Raw genomic sequence first — 21,419 nt, 5'->3', positions numbered from 1 at the left:
TCTGAAACGATAATGTTGATTACGAGCGATTTGTATCTGTAAAAAAATCTAAGGTATTTGAAAATGGCAGAGCACAGGTATACGCATTGAACTGGATACGTCTATTTATTTTTGTACTTTCACCACCATTACCTATAATGCAGAAACTAGAATTAGCAAAGATACAGCAATTTGCTTCTGAATTTTTACCGCCATTGCCTGTAACACAAAAGCTAAATCTTATTTGTAGTGCATAATAGACCTCAGGAGATTCATTACGCTTTAATGAGTATGTGCCGTAGCGTGCACAGGGCCCCGAGCCGTAGTAGTGCTGTTTCATCTTTAGTTTTCTGCACTGCTGCCTTCTCTTCTACTATCCTTTATATCTCTCAAAACAGCTCTTTAACTATTGCTCTATCTGGGATTAAGAATGAGTCAACAAATCCCGTTAAGACAAGTTTTTACCGAAAGCAACAATTTTGATTAGACACTCCAGAAATGACAAACACGAGAACTTTAATAACAGAAAAATTTTAATCATTATCAGCAATAGCGAACGCATTTTAGTAACAATAGAGGTTTTTCTTCGCAATAGCAACAAATCCAGCCAGTTAGCATACCTAACCAACAATGCAGTCTACAACGTCAACCAAGCTTTAATGTTTCGCCGCATGCATGTATAGTCTCAGCTCCAACAAATAGTAACGCAATGCAACAAGGAAATAACTATGTACAGAAAACACACTATTTCAATTCCTACCGCAATGCGCCGTATAGAAATGACTATCATGACAGACGAAAAATTAAGGAGCACAATTTTCAGCGTACATTTAATAACAGTCGATCTTATCAGCAGCAAGAACATCCGCCACAACAAATTATCATGAATGAACCAGACAGTAGGTATCATCCAGAACGTAATACGTCAGGAAGAATTAACAGAACAGTACAAATAGTCGAAATGCCACAGCATCCTCACATAAATAATAACACGCCAGATAGAATTTCATTAAATAATGTACAGTTTGTATATTCCAGTAACGCAAGCAATACTTTTGACACGCAGAATCTTGTTCACGAGAATGTTATTTGAAACATGCTTTGTTGAATGCACCACTTTTATCGCACCCAGATCTTACCAGAAATTTTTCCATTACTACCGACAGTTCTAACACCGCCTTAGGTGTACATGTTTTTCAGGAAATTGAAGAAGATTGTTCTACAGTAATTAAAAACATAGCCCTTGCGAGCCGCATTCTGTCAGCTGCTGAGCGCAATTATCCTGTTACTAAACTTGAAACATTATGTGTTGTATGGGCTTTTACGAGATTTCGGCATTTTCTTTATGGAAGACACGACCGTTTACACAGACCACAGAGTGATACAATTTTTACTTTCGGCTAAATTCACACACGACAGATTAAGTAGATGGAAACTTACACACGACAGATTAAGTAGATGGAAACTTTATTTGCAGGAATTTAATTTTACAATTGTTCACATTCCCGGCACACAAAATATTGTAGCAGACGCACTATCTCGTTCTCTCAGCAACAATCAGCAAGACATCGCAACCAACTTCTGCAAAGCAAATTTCAGCGTCATGTACATTCAACAAGTTGCATTTGAAAATTTTATTTCGTCGTCATTACAAGACATAGCACAAGAGCAGAGTAAAGACAACGTATGGAAAGAGATTAAACACCTTTGGCAAGATAGGAATAATGTTACCATTAGAAACCATTACGCTGTACGCAATAATATTCTGTTTCGCCGCTCTCACCCTGACAGCAACAATTGGTTATTATGCATTCCTGATGAACTTGTTAACAAATTAATCTGGTATACTCGTTAAGTTACGCACATTACGGAGCCAGAAAATGTTTTCTTATACTGAGACAGAACTGTTATTTTACGAACATGGAGAAACGAATTCGACGAGTTTTAGCGTCATGTAAAATCTGCCAGAAAGCTAAGTCAGACACAACTTCACATATTCCTCCATTACATCCCATTGTACCTGTTAAATTGAGACATATGGCCGCTGTAGACATTTTTGGTCCGATTCCCAGAACTAATAGAGGTTTTTGCTACATCTTTGTTGCTGTTGAACTCACTTCAAAATTTGTTACCTTCACTCCGTTACGCAAAGCTACTTCTAAAACTGTTTCGAAAGCATTTGTAAAACATTTTCTATTTCATGTAGGGCATGTGTTCAAAGTAATTTCCGACAATGGATCACAGTTTCGATCTGCTATATGGACACGTATGTTACGAGCCAGAAATATTTCTCCGATCTATATATCCAGGTACCATGCTTCTTCGAACCCTTGTGAACGATTAATGAAAGAAATTGGTAAACTGTGTAGAATATACTGACATAAAAGACGTATTGATTGGGACACACACATACTCTCATTCTAGGATGCAATTAATTCCATACCAAATGAATCCACTATGCTATCTCCGTCTGTTATACTGTAAAATGTTGAACCACCTAATAAAATTAAAGAATTAGTAAACTTTCCTACATCTCGTCGACTATGACACCATGAAATAATTGACATTGCGCTGAACAACATCAAACGTGCCGCAGAGCGCCGGAGAAGACTGCAAGAACAGGTCCATATCGGATTTGCAGCATTCCTCAACCCAATGTTGTACACGTCGAAACTTTGAGAACCAGAAAAACCAAAGGAAACCACCACATATCGAATATCAAACCATCTATTGAATGAAGATACTTTATAATTTAACATGCTGTAATGCCATTTGCTAATTTTTATGACCACTTATGCAATTATATTCACATGAATACTTACTGATGATTGTCGTATTTTTCTTGGCAAGTGCCCGGCAAGGTAAGGTTAGCAGGTCGCTCCTCTTGTCATTACACATCAGACCGTGCACATTTTTCCAGATAAACTTACGTATCTTATGAATAATTATGCAATTTTATCTAGTGACATATTAATTTTATTGAATTCTCTCTCCACTAATGTCTTTAATTCTCGCCTTCATTAACTACACAACATACAAGCTGAACACAAAGAAAGTCACATTTCTTGTCATCATTTTTATGTATGTACGATTGTTTTCCTGTTTTGTTTGTATGCACTATGAAATAGTTAATATATAGCAAACACCAGTTGACTTCGACATTTTTGCCTTATGATATCTCAATACCGTGACTACTTTACTTTTTTTTTTGCTGCTACATTGTGATACATTGGGTACATTTTTGCCTCTGAACACTATCTATGTTTTTGACATATTACGTTTTCTGTCATGCTATGCTGTATGCTCAATTATGCTACTATAAACCAGTTTTTATTTAATGAGTATATGATTTAAATGCAAGACATTAATCTTTGTTCATCATTTTCAGAAAGAAATAATGTATACACGAAATAAATTAAACAGAAATGGGAATTTCACCTTCGGAATGAACGAAAGAGGATGCAATATCTCGTGATGATGAGTAAATGGATCAGAATTAACAAGCATTAACAAGAATATACTATACACATCGTAGAATAGCAGACTTAACAAACTTTTTCTTTCAGAATACAAGGCGATTGATGCAGGCTGTCAGACAGAACTACACTTCTTAGTTTTAGTGACGAAATATGCTATAAATAAGGAATAGTTGTGTAATGAGTAATGAAGTGACATTTTTTGCAGATGATAATGAATGGTGATGAATAATGATGAAGAATATGCTACTATGGATAATGAAGTTTTTCTTTACGGGTGATGAAAAAAATGGAGTTATGATAATATAGATAATGAAGTGATGGATAATGAAGGTCTTTTTTTTTCTTTACAGACGAGGATAATGTTGAAGTTTATGTATTTATGCTATGTAGTTATTTTAGTATTTGTTGCAGTTCGTTTTGACAGTGTGTGTTATATTGCATAGTATGATGACTGAAGGTTTTGGAAAGGACAGCTAGGGAACACATTTCTTTTATACACATTTCACTACTTGTTAATTCGAAGTTCACTACTTTTCAGCAAAAACTGCATTTCTTCTTTCAGTTTAATAATCCATTTTTGTATTGTGTAGGAGAAATTATTTATGAATTAATGTGCTATAAGCAGTTGTTCATTAAACCTATGTCATTTATGAATGTGATTACATATACTCTACTTGTTTCATAATCTTGCTACAGCTGACTCATGACAAATGACGTTACACATCTTCATTTGCAGTAACAACTCAAAAGCAAATATTTTCATTCTTCTGTAATTACCCAACGCAATGCATTGCTTGAATATATATATACATATACATATATATATATATATATATATATATATATATATATATATATATGTATATATAATGCTTTGTAATTAGGCAATGAGTGCCAATGCTCTCTGTAAAACGACTGATGAACATTATTCTGTAATACTATGTCATTTATTAGCTCCTGTTTTCAATGATGACTTCTGATGGTTTATAATTAGGCAATGAGTGCCAGTGTTCTCTGTAAAACGATTTATGTACATTATTCTGTAATACTATGTCATTTTATTAGCTCCTGTTTTTACTGATGACTTCTGATGGTTTATAATTAGGCAATGAGTGCCAATGTTCTCTGTAAAACGATTCATGAACATTATTCTGTAATACTATGTCATTTTATTAGCTCCTGTTTTTACTGACGACTTCTGATGGATTACAATTAGGCAATGAGTGCCACAGTTCTCTGTAAAACGATTTATGTAAATTATTCTGTAATACTATGTCATTTATTAGCTCCTGTTCTCAATTATGACTTCTGATGGTTTATAATTAGGCAATGAGTGCCAATGTTCACTGTAAAACGACTGATGAACATTATTCTGTAATACTATGTCATTTATTAGCTCCTGTTTTCAATGATGACTTCTGGTGGTTTATAATTAGGCAATGAGTGCCAATGTTCTCTGTAAAACGACTAATGAACATTATTCTGTAATACTATGTCATTTATTAGCTCCTGTTTTCAATGATGACTTCTGATGGTTTATAATTAGGCAATGAGTGCAAATGTTCTCTGTAAAACAACTCATGAACATTATTCTGTAATACTACATACATGGTACAGAAATGTTCAATAACTGGGCAATGAGTGCCACCAACTATTAGTGTAATTCTCAATGAAGACTAGTATGTGACTTAATGTCCTTCACCTTCTGACCTAATTACTTGGAATTACTGCAATATCCGTTGGTCCTGTATATCCTCATGATCGTGGAACACTATATTTGGTTTTTGCACTAATTTTACGTTGGTGTAGCTTACAAGAACGTGGTGTTGACACGACATGCTGTCCACCACCGTGAGCGATGGAGATGCTATTATGGTCCCATTGTTTGGTGTACCTAATGCACTACCAAAAAGATAACATGGAATATTACTACGACATTTCAGTGTCTTGGCTACGCTGGTTAATACTTCTGGGAAAAGAACTTCAGATTGTCTCACCTGGTGTTGTGCTTCTGCAGAAAGATATGGACTTTCAGTGCAGCTGCGTGCAACCTAAAGTGCTACAACCATGATGCAATCCTTCCCTTTCCCATCCTAATTCTTGTAACATAGTGAAAATCATTTTTCTAACATGATTTCTACTCATTGCATACATTTTTTTGATTTGCTGATATGTTCTGAACTACAGTGCATGTTGTAACAAGTCCGATTTATGTATCCCGCTCGACCGGGATCTGAATAGCAGCCCAAATAAATATTAATTAATGTGACCGTGTACCTAATGGGGCTGGCAATCGGATTTGACTGCTACGGAGTTGATACATTCCATTTTGTCATTCTCAAATTCTATAATAATGAAATGTCTGGTGACAAGAAGAACGCCAACACAGCTTCACTAATCAAGACCTATATTCGTCTCAAAAACACAGGAAAAAGGAGACAGCCACTGCCTTCGTCATACATATTTCATTACGGCTAATCTCAGCACAGGCTTCCTCGTTATTCATTATTGTCACACGCAGATTCAATCACTGCAATCCAACACTGCAATCCAACACTGCAATCCAAATGATGCCGGCGCGGTAGACGCGAAACCACAAATATCGGCACAGAAATATCACTGATCACTCTCGTAATTATACTTTTTCACTTTCCCGTATTATTCTAACACAAAGGGGTTAAACAGCGGCGATGGCCACTCCCTTTGTCGGTAAAGCCTTGCATTACAGCAACAGGCCTCCACACGGCTCGGCCCGGAACGTGGGACACTAACTAAACTCTACACTCGCTCTCGCAACCCGACACACTATCGATTGTTTGCCCTGTCGACCTGTGCCGAGTGCAAACGTATAGTAAGGGCCTACGGACCCCTTACATCCCCGCCCTCGAAAACTTCTTTGGAGCCGCTGGCGTAAAAGAATCGGCAAGGGAATTAGACATTGCTATATCTGAACAAAGCACATACTGTAAATAACTAATGAAATTACAATTCAACAAATAATCCCTCGACTCCAGTAGTGGCCTGCCTCCACAACAATATTCTACCAAAGGTTATTACATCTCATAAACATGGCATTGTCCAAATTACAATTTCTTATATCAAACAGCAATAGTCCTCTATAGTCCAATATTGAAGGAAACACACAACATACAATCAAAAATTATTACTTGAACACATGACATATGAATTATTATACTACAAATTAGTTGTTACAGGTTTTTACATCCATTCTCAGGTAATCGTTGATATGAAATATGAAGGTCTAGTTACAATACATCAGAAAACACAATGTAAATAAACATTTCCCTTTTTCAAATGTCAGTTTAACAACTAAATGTTCTAAACATATCTTACCTAACGACATCAAGGAGCTTGAACGCTCTCATTTCAGACATTCGCCCTAATCGAGTTCTCTTTCCTCCTCTGGGTTATCCCTGTTCTCGTGTGAGTAGTACTTTTTTATGTTTTCCACATGTTCCTTACCATGCACTCTCTTTGTCCGTGCATATTCCAACTCCACAGTGTTAGGACGACCAATTTTTATAATCCTGTACAGTCCCTTATAAACGTGGTTAAATTTATGTATTTCAGAGTTTATTTTCTTTGATTTTGCATGAACCTTTACTAGTACCAAGTCTCCCACTCGGTAAGTTATCGGTTTCACTAGCTTGTCGTGTCTTTCCTGTCTTTTTCTAGCCTTCTCCTTCATACTTAATTCCACTAACTCCAATTTCCTTTCCCAGGTCAATGAACTTCTTGGTGGGTAGACTAGCAACTCGCGAAAAATACTGTCGGGTTCTTGATTGAGCAATACTTCACATGGTGCAAACCCTGTAGAATCATGTGGGATGTGATTCCTGACCCGCTCAAACTCTTCCAGATATTCTTTCCATGATCCATGTTTCCTATGACAGTATGTTCGGCATAAACGGTTCAAATCCTTCATTGTTCGTTCTGCAGGGTTAGAAGCTGGCCTATACCTAGAAATGGCAATTTGCTCTATTCTGTGCTCATTTAGCATCTCTGTCCACTCCTTTGACCTAAATTGTGACCCATTATCACTCAAAATTCGCTTAGGAATACACACCTTTTGAAAATAGTCTTGCTCAAAATGGTTAATGATGGCTCTACTAGTAGCTTTCTTCAACGGGTAGAATTTTATGTACTTGGAAACCAATTCTTCCACTACTACGATTTGTGTGTAATTCCCTCGTGAGGCAGGAAGTGGCCCAAAGAGGTCCACTGCAACTGTGTCCTTAATTGCTGTTGGTACAATTGGATGCATATATCCTTGTGCTGTACTGTAGTCGTTTTAGATTTTTGACAGGTGTCACATGTACTCAGTATCTTACGTATATGCCTTCCCATGTTGTTGAATGCACAATCTAACTTCAACTTTTCCAGACACTTCTTCGGTCCATAATGCGCATTACTATAGTGCGTATACCAAATTAATTTTTCTACCTCATGCTCAGGCACACAGAGTTTCCAGTTCTCCTCACTCTCCTTGTTTCTTTTATAAAGTATCCCATTATGAATATAATAAAATGTGCGAATTCTTTCCTCTCCTGCACACCTATATTTGTTTTTAATTGTCTTTAATTTCTCGTCCTCGTTCTGTTCCCTGCGCACATTCTTTAGGAACTTCCTTATGAATTCTTCATACTGCACTCCCTCCATCAGGTTAATTCTAACTCCTTCTCCTTCTGGCCTGTCCACCAACATTCCTCTCGAGTCAGCTGGTAATCTTGACAAAGCATCAGGTATTATATGTGTTGCTCCTGGTTCATAAATTATCTCAAAGTCATAGTCCTGTAATGCCAGGGCCCACCGTGTTAGTCTGCTATGCCTCAACTTGCTTATGGTCAGAAATGTAAGGGCCTTATGGTCAGTCACTACTTTCACATGCCTTCAGGCCAAATAATACCGGAAACGCTTAAACCCCCACACAGTTGCCAATGCCTCCCTTTCAGTAATCGAATATTTCCTCTCCAAATGGTTCAAATGGCTCTGAGCACTATGGGACTCAACATCTTAGGTCATAAGTCCCCTAGAACTTAGAACTACCTAAACCTAACTAACCTAAGGACATCACACACAACCATGCCCGAGGCAGGATTCGAACCTGCGACCGTAGCAGTCATTTCCTCTCCCAAGCATTTAAACTTCTGCTACCGAACGCTATTGTTCTTACACTCTCACCATTTCCGCCCCTCTCCATTTGGTACAAATGTATTCCTAGTCCATAGTCAGAGCTGTCTGCTCCTAAATAAAAATCCTTGGAAAAATCCGGGTGGTACAATATGTCTGCACTATATAGTGCTTCCTTGATATTCTCAAATTCGGTTTGGCACTCTGCACTCCAATGCCACGGCATCCTCGCCTTGGTCAATTCTCTCATATTTGGGGCATTAAGTACAGATCCTTTGACAAATTTTCTATAAAACTCACAAACCCCAAAGAATGCTCGCAACTGTTTCTTACTATGGGGGGTCGGAAAATTTCTAATGGCCTCCATTGTACTAGGATCAGGATAGATACCCTCCTCGGATATTATATGGCCCAGGAATTTTATCTTTGATTTGCCAAATTTCGACTTGTCCAGGTTTACAGTTACCCCTGCGGTTTCAAAAGCTGCCAAGATTGCATCTAATCTATTCAAATGTTCTTCCCATGATTCGCTTGGTATCAAGAGGTCATCTACATAGATGGTGACCTTTTTAAGTAACTCCTCGCCTAGTATCTTATCCATCGCTCTTATGAATTCAGACACAGACACATTAAGCCCAAATGGCAACACTCTAAATTGATAGCACCTTCCTCCATAAGTAAATGCTGTATACTCTGTGGCCAATGGTATTTGCCAGTAACCAGCAGTTAAGTCGATGCTGCTAAGCACCTTTGCTCCTCGGAATTTTTGAATCAGTTCTTCTATAGTCTCAGGTTTGTCCCGCTCCGGCTTGATGATTTTGTTCACTGTTCGTGCATCCAAAACTATCCTCACCTTTCCATTCTTCTTATCAACAACAAATAGGGGGTTGTTATATTGACTGTTGGCCCTTTCTATAACACCAAGGTCCATCATCCTCTGTATCTCTTCATCTACTGCTCTTCGTTTCGCCTGGAGAATGGAGTACTGTTTTATATTGAACGGTTTATGGTTCTTTATCTTTAGCTTACACTCCACCCCTTTCATGATACCTGGCCGTTGAGAAAATACCTTACAATGCCTGTATAATACTGTGGCTAATTTCCTCTTAGTCCCCTCATCTAGGTGTGTCATCTCCTCCAACTTTTTACTGATCTTATCTTCTTTATCTCTATCCTCTCGTGCTAATCCCTCAAGGTATATCAACACTTCTTCTTCTAGTTCCTCTTCCCCGTATCCCATGGTGGGTTCCTCTTCATGACACAAATTTATTCTTCTGAATTTTTCCTCTTCCTCGATTGCACTCCCCTCAGCAAACTGTAACCTCTTCTCTTCTCCCTTTCTTCCTTTGACCTTGATAGTACCTTCATCAAAACTCACTACTGCATCAACTTCATTCAACCAATCTATCCCTAAAATAATTGATGTGTTCAATCTGGCCACCACCAAATATGTTGCTTCGTGTTCTTCTCCCTCTATCTCGAAGGTAATCAACACTTGTTCTTTAATAGGTTTACTCCTTGCACCCAACGCGTTCACAATTCTCACTCCACTCACCGGGAAACTAGGCAAGGTAATATTTGCTTTTAGTATCTGTTCATAAAACCTTTTGGATACTGCACATGCTTCACTTCTTGTATCGACTAATGCCTCGATATTCAGCCCACATAGCTTGATCCCTATCATGGGTAGCATGGGTTCTTTGGGAATCCCACTTCTTTGCTCCAGCAGATCTTCTCTCAGATCTCCACCATTGTCGTGTCTTAGTAGGTTTACTCTGGTCCTTGTAGCTCTCACTCCTGACCAGACCTCATCTGGAGTGTCATTCAGTTTTCCGGTCTCTCCGCCTCTTCTATATGCACCGTGTCATTCATTCGCCTATCCCATCCTCTTTCATGATCTCTTGGTTCTTCACTCCTTCTCCAATCATTCCTCCATTGCCGTTCACCACCATGGTTCCTGTACCTGTGGCCACCACCTCTTCCTCTATAATTAGACGAATTACCAAAATGATTCCTTGGGTCATTACTCCCCCCTCGGTTTTGATCATTAGCTCGATCCTGTTACTGTGATCGAACAGATTCCAACTGTTCCAGTACTTCCATCAAGGCCTCCCTATCTTTAATTAGGCTCCCGGATACAGTTTCTTGCATTCTCCGGCTCATTCTTCTTTTTATCGCTGATATCATTACGTCATCACTCAGGGGTTGTTCCAAGGTCTCGTTCAATTCCCACAAATGTTCGGCAAACTCTCTCAACGTTCCTCTCCATGTACTAAGTGACTTGCGGTGGAGTAGGTCCTCAATTGCTGCACACTGATGACTTTTGGACCAGTATTTCTTCAAGAATTCCTCTTCAAACTGATCATAACTAGTAGTCCCTTCCTTCTTCCTGACTCCCCAAGTGAAGGCCTCACCTTCCATTCTATCTATTGCAAATTGAATCTTGTCTGAGTCCTTAAGATGTGCTGGGAAAACTCCTTTTAACCATTTTATAAATATCATTGGGTGCAACCCTCATTTCGGTCTAAATTTCTGCCCTGTATTATTTTGGATGTACCGACTGTCACTGCTCATCAAGGTAACGACTCTACCTTCCCCAACGGTTAAAGTGGCATTGCTAATTCGTTTATCAATTTCTTCTGTCTTGCTCTCCAATTGCTGCACTCCCTGTTGTAATTGCCTGACCTCCATTGCAACCCTCTTGTTATCCTCTTCTCGTTGCACGGCTATAGCATTTCTCAGATTGACAGCCAGTTGGTTTTGCCTAGCTCCTATCCCCTTAACTGCATCATTGCATTGTTTCTGCATCTGCGTCACCTCGGCGATCCTTTCTCCCAATTCAGCTTTAGTTTCTTTAACATCGTCTTCTATCTTTTTTGTCAACTTTTCTTCCATCTTCTCCAAGTCTCCCTGGACTTGGTCTACGCTCTTCTGTAGCTTCCTCTCTCTCTCGTCGATGTCCATCTTCAGTCGTTCTTGTAACTCCTGCATTTCCTTCTTCAGATTACATTCCATCTTCATCTGTGATGTTTTGATCTCTTGTGCTATAGTTTCTTGTAAATCTTCCTTTAATGATTTGTGGAATATTTCTTCCCTTTCTCTAGCTTCTTGAAAACCTTTCTCTAATGATGCGTTATTTTCTTTTAAACCCTTTAGTGATTCTCTTGTTTCTTGTAAACCTTTCTCTAATGATTCTCTGAGACCTTTCTCTAATGATGCGTTAGTCTCCTTTATCAAGTCTACCAACATCGACCACTTATCTACATCCTCTGAAACTGACTTATTTCTCATTGTTTGTCCCGGTGTCTTGGGATAACAAGTTGAATGTGCTAATGGGCTATCCAATGACACTCCATAATCACTGATTCCCGAATCCTCTCTGTCTTCCTGTCTTATCCCTTTCCTTTCAACTACTGCCTCACAAACCTGCTTATCTTCAGTAGACACGTTTGGTTTATTTTTTAATGCACAGGCAAGCAACACAAAATAACCTCTAGTAACCCAAAATACTCCTAATTACCATGAAACTAATCAAACAGTACCTGCAGTATTTTCAGTTAATCCCAAATTTGATACAATACGTATCAATACCGAACATGACAACCCTCAAAACCTAATAACTTCAAATATCAATTTTCACATACACAGCTTATGTAAAATGTTCTAAATAAGATAAATCACACCATTCATTAAATCTATAAATGTAAAACCCCCAAAAACAATAAGCATATTTGTATAATCACCATTTAGACTGCACAGTATGCATAAGCAAGTATGCTATATTTCAGAGTATGTTTCGCAAACTTTTCGGAAATTACTGTAATTGGGCACTTTTCCTGACGCGAACTCAGTTTACAAATGTTTATTTACCGCAAAGACTGCACACTACAATTTAATGTTATGTCAACCAGTCGTCTTCACTCACCAACTGGCGTTACCACGAGTCGCGATGTTTTGACGTTTGAAGTGGGCGTGGCGCTGTACTGCCGCCAGAGCCGCGTGAAGTCACGCTGAAGATCTGTGGCGAGTCGTCATAGTTCTCTGTCGGCTGCTCCGTGGCGCTGCAGGCGGGCGTAGTTGTAGTACGGCTGCTAGATGCCGGGTCGGCGCTTGGTGTAGTGCGTCTGCGCTTGACCTACTCCTTGCACAGGTAGTTGGGATGACGTGTGAAATCACCTCGCAGATCGAAGCTCCTTGGCACAGCTGCTACACGGGTCTGAGTGACGTCACTCAACAATTGCGTCGCCACAATAAATTGTCGTCCGTATAACAGTTTATGGATCCACATGAAGCTGTCCGATTTTCACTATTCAAAAGGCAATTTCAGTCAAATTATTACCACTAAACACTTCTTTAAAGCTTTCGTGACGAATTCTTAGTTCGTTTTGCTATAGTAATGTTCACACGTGTCTTTCTTTAGTGTTCACTTTTCACAGTTTTTCGCGCGGATTTACGCATTTGCACATTATAACACAGTTTATTGGCACTATTATTCTTATCTAATATGGTAAGAAAACAGTTTATTCACAATCGTAAGATGCTATTACTTCGTATTGTTCAAAAGGCACTGTTTCTTGTCGCGATTTTAAAGTTTACGCTCTGTCTCAATCCAGCATTGAAATATATTTTCTCGCTTTAAGCAAGGTAAAATTACCTATTGTTCTTTACGATTCATCCGAAAATTGCACTTGTCCTGTCACAGTAAGCCAAGGGTGTAACAAGTCTGATTTATGTATCCCGCTCGACCGGGATCTGAATAGCAGCCCAAATAAATATTAATTAATGTGACCGTGTACCTAATAGGGCTGGCAATCGGATTTGACTGCTACGGAGTTGATACATTCCATTTTGTCCTTCTCAAATGCTGTAATAATGAAATGTTTGGTGACAAGAAGAATGCCAACACAGCTTCACTAATCAAGACCTATATTCGTCTCAAAAACCCAGGAAAAGGGAGATAGCCACTGCCTCCGTCATACATATTTCATTATGGCTAATCTCAGCACAGGCTTCCTCGCTATTCATTATTGTCACACGCAAATTCAATCACTGCAATCCAACACTGCAATCCAACACTGCAATCCAAATGATGCCGGCGCGGTAGACGCGAAACCACAAATATCGGCACAGAAGTATCACTGATCACTCTCGTAATTATACTTTTTCACTTTCCCGTATTATTCTAACACAAAGGGGTTAAACCGCGGCGATGGCCACTCCCTTTGTCGGTAAAGCCTTGGATTACAGCAACAGGCCTCCACACGGCTCGGCCTGGAACGTGGGACACTAACTAAACTCTACACTCGCTCTCGCAACCCGACACACTATCGATTGTTTGCCCTGTCGACCTGTGCTGAGTGCAAACTTATAGTAAGGGCCTACGGACCCCTTACAATGTGCACTTATGTCATTTGTTAATTTGTTTTGTACTCATTGTATATATATTTTGTCATTACCTGATATCTTCTGTACTCAGTGCGTGTGCACTATATAATTATTTCATGTTCTACACCTATATATATCTGTATATTCTGTGATTGTAAAGTTAGATAATTAAAAAAAAAATTTGTTGCTCATGGCAAGCCGAAATGACTCACCATCGCTGCAAATTTTTGCCCCCCCCCTTCCAGTGGAGGGTTATGAAACACGTATGTATTCATTACCAGCGATGGCGAGGCATGACAGAATCTCTGACCAGAGAGTTATTTATCGTTGCTAGTCTGCGCGGCAGGGTAAGATTAGCAGGTCGCTTTTCTTGTCGTTACACATCAGACTGTGCACATTTTTCCAGATAAACTTACATATTTTATGACCACTTGAGCAATTATATTTATGTGAGTACTTACTGATCGTATTTTTACTTGGCAAGTGCCCGGAAAGGTAAGGTTAGCAGGTCGCTTTTCTTGTCCTTATATATCAGACCTTGCACATTTTTCATTTTTCGTGTATGTATGATTGTTTTCCTGTTTTGCCTGTATGCACCTTGAAATGTTTAAAATGTAACAAACACCAGTTGACTTTGACATTTTTCCTTATGATATCTCAATATCTTGACTATTTTACTTTTTTTTTTTTTTTTTGCTACTACATTATGATACTCTGTGTACATTTTTTCTATTTGCACTTGAAAACTGTCTATGTTTTTCACATAAACCGTTTTCTGTCATGCTATGCTGTATGCTTAATTAAATCACTAGAAACAAGTTTTTATTGAATGAGTATATGATTTAAATGCAAGATATTAATCCCTATTCATCATTTTCAGAAAGCAATAACGTGTAAAAGAAATAACTTAAACAAACCACAGTGGATTACTATGAAATATACTACGCCATTAATTAACTCTTGTTTTAATGATGACTTCTTAATTATGCATAAAAATGGTTTGTAACTGGCCAATGAGTGCCAACGATTACTATAATTAGATGAATTATGTAAATACTATGCCATTAATTAACTCTTGTTTTAATGATGACTTCTGAATTATGCATAAAAATGGTTTGTAACTGGCCAATGAGTGCCAATGATTACTATAATTAGATGAATTATGTAAACACTATGCCATTAATTAAACTCTTGTTTTAATGATGACTTCTGAATTATGCATAAAAATGGTTTGTAACTGGCCAATGAGTGCCAATGATTACTATAATTAGATGAATTATGTAAATACTATGCCATTAATTAACTCTTGTTTTAATGATGACTTCTGAATTATGCATAAAAATGGTTTGTAACTGGCCAATGAGTGCCAATGATTACTATAATTAGATGAATTATGTAAATACTATGCCATCAATTAACTCTTGCTTTGAATGATCACTTCTGAATAATGCATAAAAATGGTTTGTAACTGGCCAATGAGTGCCAATGTTTACTGTAATTACATGACTTATGAATAATGTTCTGTAATACTCCATAGATAGTACAGAAATACTTAGTAACTAGGCAATGAGTGCCAACAGTTACTCAAATCGGTTGATAGACTAGTAATTCTCAATGATGACTGGCTTAGGACTTAATGTCCTTCACCTTCTGGCCTAATTACCAGAAATTACTGCAATATCCGTTTGCCCTGTCCATCGTCATGATCATGGAGCACTATATTTGGTTTTTGCACTAATTCTACGTTGGTGAAAGAGTATGGATTCTGCAAGGGTGTGGTGTTGAAACATCATGGTGTCCACCACCTTGAACGATGAAGATGTTATTGGCTCAAATAGTTCAAATGGCTCTGAGCACTATGGGACTCAACTGCTGAGGTCATTAGTCCCCTAGAACATAGAACTAGTTAAACCTAACTAACCTAAGGACATCACAAACATCCATGCCCGAGGCAGGATTCGAACCTGCGACCGTAGCGGTCTTGCAGTTCCAGACTGCAGCGCCTTTAACCGCACGGCCACTTCAGCCGGCTAAAGATGTTATTATGGTCCCACTGTCTTGTGTACCTAATGTACTACCAAAATTATAACATTGAATATTAATACAACATTTCAGTGTCTTAGCTACACTGATTAATACTTCAGGGAAGAGAACTTCAGATTGTCTCACTTGGTGCTGTGCTTCTGTGGAAAGATATGGACTTTCAGTGCAGCTATGTGCAACCTAATGTGCTACAACCATGATTCAATCCTTCCCTTTTCTATCCTAGTTCTAGTAAAATGGCAACAAAAAAATACTACAGTGCGTATGCCGTTTATGTCATTTGTTAATGTGTTTTGTACTCTTTCCTTATACATTTTGTCATATCTTGATATGTTCTGTACTCAGTGCATGTGCACTCTATTTAATTTTATGTTCTGCACTTATATATATATATGTATATACTCTGTGACTGTAAAGTTAGTTAATTAAGAAAAATTTGTTGCTCATGGCAAGTCCAATTGACTCACCATCACTGCCAAATTTTTGCCCCCCCAGTGGAGGGTTATGTAAGAGGTCCGAGCAGATGTAATTTTATGTATGAGGTCCGAGCAGATGTAATTTCGATGTATTGCTCATGCGCTGCCTACGATATTCAAAGTATAAGAGAATCGCTGACCAGAGAGCAGTGTTGACTACAGTACGAACTGTGTAGCTGTAGCAGTAAATTGTTGCTAGTCTGCAGTCTGCTCTGATCTGGTCTGGTGTATCGTGTTGGTGCAGCAATGCCGGAGCCTCAGTATTATTGTATAAGGTAAAAAGCAGCCTCGCGCATATGTAGTAATTTCATCTCAACTCCCATGTAAATGTTTTAAAAATCTCGTAATAATAATCTTTCTCATAAAAAGTAACTTTAACAACCATTCATTTCAATTTAAAGAATTTACTAATTTCTCTCATCCATGATCATCCCTATTGTTGCAAAAGAAAAATCAGTTGTTTCCTTTCATAAATGACAAATCTATCGGCCAGCATTGCACAGGGCTATGCCAGAAAACATTATTTTAAGAGCAGATATATATGCGTTATCCGGCGACTTCATTGAGGTAACAATTTTTCTCTTTTTTTAAAATTCAGAATGATCTTTCAGGGCCATGACGCAGCACTGCTGACGTCCTAAATTTACCAGGTTAAATTCACAGTCATTTATTGAAAAGTTATAAGTGAGCGACAATTTAATTGAGAGGTTTAGGAATTTTTCTGTTTCGAGGTTACACTAAATGTGAATATTATTTATGTTAATATTTTCTGTTGAGAGGTTGCGGTAAAATATTTTGTGGGGAGGTTACAAGCTCATCTTTTAAGGTGATGCCATTCACCATAACACACAAGCTAAATGAGAATTACAGAAATATGTGGTTGTAGGTATGTCCACAGCAACGTTCAGTACTCAAATGACAGCAGTGTTACTGGCTTGTCACACAGTACTTCTTTTTGGGTACCCAAGAATAGTGACAATATATAATGACGAGTATCTCACTTAGTATATACGCTTTCAAGAATCAACGTCAGAAACTTAATGTGTGCTAACTCTGCCATCCAGTGTGCTGTATAAGCGCGTCTGCTGTGTTAGGAGTATTTGTACGTATTTCTCATAAATGTATGGCTGTGTTAATAAAGCTTACCCGTTGTAATCCTTCAGGGGAAGGCTTTGTTACTTCGATGCGTGTTATGCTTTGGTACGCTGTATGAATGATGTATTGCCATCAATGACCAGTGTGCTGTTACCCTAACGCAGCTTAACACGCTGATGAGCGGTAGGGCTCGGCCTGAAGGCCAGAAGGCAGGGTTCACAATTGAAAATACGTATACATGGATAACCTTTCATTTAAATTGAGTAAAATATCATTTAAAAACAAGTAAGAAATCAAACTAACTGTCGAATATTAACGAGAAAATGAGATTAGAAATTGACGACAGCAAAAGATCTTTCAAATTATTCAGAAGTTGAACAATTTATGAAACACTAACAGGGCTCTGAAGTCAGCCAAGCTGCATGCTGAATATCGAAACCTTAATATTTACAAACATTTTCTATTGGCTTAATTAAATATCTTAAATGACTACAGAGAATTTAGTACAATGAGCAATACAAACGCAAACAGATCGTCACGTACGTTGAAGATACAAGTTCAGAACCAGGAGAAGCTATACAATACAATTCAGCCCCACTACAGTCGAGATAACTCGGTGGACCTGGTAGGCGTTGTGAACTCTCCACCCACGAGTGCTGGTGGATGGGGCAGGCCGCAAACAACGTGATCTACAACAGACTAAGAGCTAAACTTACAAAACTAGTAATAGTGCATAGCTTTACAAAGGGTGGCACGTACTACATCACATTACTACTTACGACACAAACATAAAATAAAAAGCAAACATCTGCTCAGTCAGCTAATATGGCAATAAACATCAAAGCTCTTAACAACTGGGTAGTACTCTAACTACAGGACTGAGGAAACCAATCAGATTTACGTGCCCCCAAAATTAATTGGTAAACAGTTACTTGTACTAATTATGTATCAGGAACAGTCTTTAAACACTACTTTGAAGTGGAAGAAAATTCAAACTCTCTGACTTCTAACATGTTTAGCAATAATACACTAGCCATAAGTAATGAATCGGGCAGCTCTTACAAACGTAAATTCCACTATTTCAGTAACCTAAAGGACTAATCTTCGATCTCAAACTTGGGATACCAGGCTAACGTAACAGCTACAGAGAATTTCCACATAAACTTCAGGACGGGTCAACTAAAAGCCACGCCAAAATCTTGTACAAATATTTAACTAAAAGGATTACAATGCAAACACACTCTGATTAAATTTATCTTCGCGGTATTTAAAGCGAAGGACACACAGTGTAGCCAACCCCTCCCGCCTCCCTCCTCACATAGTCCGCAGTAAGCCACTCTAAATAAAACCAATTTGAACGGACATTTCTGAGTAACGTACCCCGCTAGCTCTGTAACACAGACCATGAAATTTTCATCCAATTCACAAGAAGTTGCGATCAACGTCTGTAATGAAACGGACTAATTTCCATTAAGGTAAATCTCAGTTCTTTCGTAACGGAACCATCGTGAAAAGCAAACACAACAGACCTTCTGGGAAGCTGAAATTAGTCGCAACACTACGACTTTAACCAACAAGGTGCAGAAGCCACAGAAAGTCTAATCAAAAATATTTGATGAATCTGTATCAAAGTGGCACTCAGAATCTTCATACGCTCTGCACAGGCAAATTTACAGAGTCCCATAGCCAACACAATCAGCCCAAAACATCGTCCTACCGGGATGAAGCGTGTGTTCCGCACACGCCGTTTACTGTCGCCCCCAGACAGCGGAGATAAAGCGCCACAAGAGCTCCTTCCAATTCAGCATGCAAATTCCAACAGTCCGCCTTTGTGCCGGTCAAAGCTTCTCGCTCGGAGAACCACTGAAGTTCGTTTTCTGCAACCGCGAACTAGCGATCGATCGATCGATACCTGCCGGCACGGCTCTATCAACGCTACCTGACGTTGCTGAAGAATTAAGTAAAAATTCGTGCTATCTTTTGTACCCTACCCTGTTACCTCAAATTAAAAAAAGGAAAATAAATGAATGTTTGTCCCGCTAAACTCTTTTTCGTTGCCTGTACTAATATGCATATACAGGCCATTCGTAATAGGTAAAGATATAGAGTCAGGTTAACTCTGCCAGTAAGGTACTTGCACTGAAATAAAAAAGAGCAGTTCTATTATTACCGTTCAACAAATTGGCTTAGCTATAAAAACTGAACACTCGTTTTAAGAAGTAAACGAGTATAATTCATTTAAATAACAATATTGTATTTCTTCCTTTTTACAACCCTGACAGTGCAGTTCGATAGGAGAAAGCCCATCGGATCGAAATACTGCATCCAACTGAAAACGCTTTACACAGCAGAATTTGCATCACCAACAATGCGATGGATATTTTGAAAAGGAAAGGAATAGACCGGAAGGAGAGGCGACTGATACAGATTCTATATTTACGACAGAAAGTAAGAATGGGAGTGGAAAAGAAATGTCGGACGGAAGAAACATTTGAAGGGTCGTTAGACAAGGTTGTTGCCTCTCCCACTTCTTGTTTAACTTATATCTGTAAGGGATTGTCGCGAAATACTTACAGGGAAAAAGAGGAGTATGTATTTGTCGGAAGAGAACAGAATGTATAATATTTACTGATGGTGTGCTACTACCAGCAAAAAGAGAAGGAACTGTAAATAAAATACTAGAAGATCAGAATGAAGCATGTGGAATGCGGAAGTAGAATAAATACAGCAAAAGAGGAAAGTATGGTAATCGGCAGGGGAAGGAGAGGCAAATATTAACATAGGACACATTGTTAGTGGGCATGTGAGAGCATATAAATATCTTGGAAGTATTATCGCTGAGGAGATGTCATCAGGATTCGCTTGATATTACGTAGGAGGCGTTCAATAGAAAAAGGAGGTATTTATGTGCTAAATTGAATAAATGTCCGAGGAAAAGATTGGCAATTGTTTTGTTAGGAGAGTGGCACTTTATGGGGAGAAACATGGACAGCGATACGTAAGACTGAAGAAAGGTTAGATGCATTTCTGCTGTGGATGGGGAGGAGAATGAAGAGGGTAAGGTGGATTAAAACAGTAAGCAACAAAAGAGTATTGACAAAAGCTGTGACAGGACAGGTCAGCTGTAGTTTATAGTAGAAAGCGAGACGATCTGGATGAGAAAGAGTGCTTGTTAAGGGACGCTTTGTAAGGAGTAGATTGTGGGAGGAGATTGAGAGGAAGGAGCAGGTACAAGATGGTAGACGATATAAAGGGAAGCGTAAATTACGTGCATCTAAAATGGATGACAGAAGACAGGTGAGTCTGCATGGTTGCCAAGCAACAATCTGGCTTCGTGCTGAACACTAATGATGATGATTACTGTCTTTCTGTGCGTATCGCATTTGCCCTCAAGTATCATAACATTACTTATTTTTTCGATCAACGTCTATGGTGTTGGCACGAACGATAGCGATGCACTGGCTGTAGACACAATTGTGTGCGCCATTTAAAGCTGAATGGAAAGATGCACATTTTTTCGTGTTTTGAAGGTGCTTGCACTGCTGCTAGTGTTACATATTAACAGCAGTTGAAGAGAAGTTCTCCTAGTCGCGTAAACTAAGTCAGACGCGCAACGCAGCAGTATTCCATCTCAATTCTGCCTGATAGTAAGTATTAGCGTCGATGATGGTGGTAGCAGAATGTAGCCCTACACATACATGTAACTCATTGTAATAATTTTCTTTCTCTTTTCTCGCAGTAGTGAAGTAGTGGGCTTTCTGCAGTATTGAGTGTCACCCTGCACCATTGGCCACAGACTAGTTGCAGACGA

The sequence above is a fragment of the Schistocerca serialis genome, chromosome 4, assembly GCF_023864345.2.
Source record: "Schistocerca serialis cubense isolate TAMUIC-IGC-003099 chromosome 4, iqSchSeri2.2, whole genome shotgun sequence".
NCBI classification, from domain to species: Eukaryota; Metazoa; Arthropoda; class Insecta; order Orthoptera; family Acrididae; genus Schistocerca; species Schistocerca serialis.
This window is presented reverse-complemented; position numbering follows the sequence as displayed.